The sequence below is a fragment of the Echinops telfairi genome, unplaced genomic scaffold, assembly GCF_000313985.2.
Source record: "Echinops telfairi isolate 266 unplaced genomic scaffold, ASM31398v2 ScPeMD7_655;HRSCAF=1070, whole genome shotgun sequence".
Lineage (NCBI taxonomy): Eukaryota > Metazoa > Chordata > Mammalia > Afrosoricida > Tenrecidae > Echinops > Echinops telfairi.
In genome coordinates this window covers 25,655,371-25,657,974 of record NW_022104553.1, presented here as the reverse complement: position 1 = coordinate 25,657,974, position 2,604 = coordinate 25,655,371, and positions in this window count along the sequence as shown.

Below are 2,604 nucleotides of genomic sequence, written 5' to 3'. Positions count from 1 at the left end.
TTTGTTGCCATCATCCTTCCCAAAACATTTTCTTTCTACTTGAGCCCGTAGTATCAGCTCCTCGTTTTCCCCCTGCCCTCCCCGGCCCCCTCCCTCATGAACCCATGATACTTTATAAATTATTATTATTTTTTTCAAGTCTTACACTGACTGATGTCTCCCTCCACCCACTTTTCTGCTGTTCATGCCCCTGGGAGGGGGTTATAGGTAGATCCTTGTGATTGGTCCCCCCTCTCTCTTCCCCTTCCCCTCCTGGTATCGAGACTCTCTATATGGAAGACAGTAACTCTTTACGGAAGTAGAAAGCCTTGTCTTTCTCCAGAGGAGCGGCTGGTGGTTTTGAACTGCTGACCTTGGATTGAGCAGCAGCAACCACATCGGGGCTCCTTTCTGTGTGTCTCTGGGCTGCTGGACACGTGTCAGGCGAGTTTCTAGACGAAGACGGTGCAGGAAGAAAGGCCTGGCTGTCTATTGCTGAAAATCAGCCAGCCCAACAAAAACTCTGGATTCCAGCCGAACCCGGGGAGGCCGAGCCAGAAAGGGGCAAAGGTTCTCAGCATGTGGCCAGGCAGTTGTGAGAGATGGCGCATGCCAGGTGTCAGGCTCCTGAGAAACCTAAAAACCCAAGCCCGTTGCCACTGCGTGACCTCTAAGAAGACAGGGTCCAACTGCTGTCAGGTGACAGGGTTTCCACGGCTGTCAACTGACAGAGTAGACGGTCACAGCTTTCTCCCATGGAGTGCCTTATAGGTTCAAACCACTGACGTTCTGGTTAGTAGCCTGACGTGTAACCACGTTACCACCACAGCCTGCCACCCGGGCTCCCCAGCTCCGGTTCTGCTGGCAGTGAAGTTTTTTTTCCCCTCTCCCAATGGGGAAGGAACCCCAGTTCGAATCCACCAGTCACTGGGCTGTTGACTTCCATAAAGGCTCCCCCCAACCCCAATCCGAACCCACTGATACGGAATCAAATTTTGACTCGATCCTATAGGACAGAGTAGAATGGTCCCTGTGGGCTTCCCAGATTGTAACTGTTTACAGGAATAGAGAGCCTCGTATTGCTTCCGTGGCAGTGTTAGGTTTTTCAGCTTAGAAATATCTTGGTCCTTGGCGAATTCACAAGGAAGCCTGGTTTGTGATGCAAGTGAGTTTTATAAAGGAGAGAAGTTTCAGGTTTTACACACGCACCCTCAGGAGTGCACGTTACACACACACACACACACACACACACACACAGGTGGAGACCTGAGGCCAGAGAAGCCACAGCACGGCCAGCCCAAGGAGCAGTTGGAAACAGAGCTGGAAAAGACAGTAGTGGGCTCTGGAATCAGGCTTTTCAGGGCCCTCCACTGAGAGGCGTGGTTGACGGTACTGGTTGACCCCAATCACTGAATTAAGCTCACCTGGCCCAGATTGGGGTTCACCCAGTTGTACTGGCTTCCTGTCCCAAAGACCTGAATGTGAGCATGCCCTCTACCCTTAAGTAGCTTCCAACTTCCTGTACGGGAGCAGAGAGGCTTTGGCGTGTAGAGGGACAACCGCTAGTTCTGCCTCTAACTCCCTAACAGAGAGACTGGTGGTTTCGAACTGTTGACCTTCCAGTGAGTAACCCAACTCAGAACCTACTGAGCCACCAGTTTGGTCGCTTCTTCCTCTGTATCTCGTCTCATCAGAATCCCCATCAAGGTCCAGCCCTGTCACTTGTTGTGGCAGTTACACAATCTCCTGTCAACTTGTGAAGGGGTGGACAGGTGGAGCTGTCAATCAAGTCACCACTTGATGACCTCATTGGAGGCACAACGGAGATAAACAGCTCACTGGAGGCCGGGCACACTCTCTCTGCTTGTCTCTGTCCCAGCGAGACATTCCTGTTGACAAGACACATGGAGCTACACTGATGGAGCCAGAGTCCTGGAGCTGGAGGAGCCACGTGGAGACCCACGCCAGCATTGAGATGCTTCCACCGCCACTGGATCTACAAGACTTTCCACCCACTGGCCTGTGATCTTCCTGCATTTGGCGTCATTGCATGTGGTGCATGAGTCTGAAGAGGAATTTACAGACTGGTATCGGACCTATGGGCTAATATCAGACTTACAGACTTGATCTGGACTGGGCTGGGATGTTTTCTTAATGTACAATTGAGCTTTGATCTAAAGCTCTTTCTTATACACATATGAATGTATGAATTTGTTTCTCTAGTCCACCCAGACTAACATACTTGTCCACCAAGTCTAGTGACTTCTTCCTCTGCACTCTGTCCCCTTAGCACGCAGGCCTCGCGCCGTCACTAGAGGGAGGTGCCCTTCCTGGAAACCTGGCTTACTTTCCTCCAGAGGGATCTTTGAGAAGCCCTGGTGGTTCAGTGATTAAAGCACTCCCTTGTCTGCTAACCGAACAATTTGCTTTTCTGTGGAATACTGAAGGGACTGGATGAAACTGTACGTGGCCAAATTCTCTGTGCTCATAATCACGGGTTTGGAAGGCTGACCCGGGGGAGGTGGGAGGGGAGGCTCTCACAGTTACGAGATAGAGATAACTCCAATATACATTCTCCAGACTGAAAATCACCCTACTTAAAGGCGCCACTATTTAAAAAAAAAA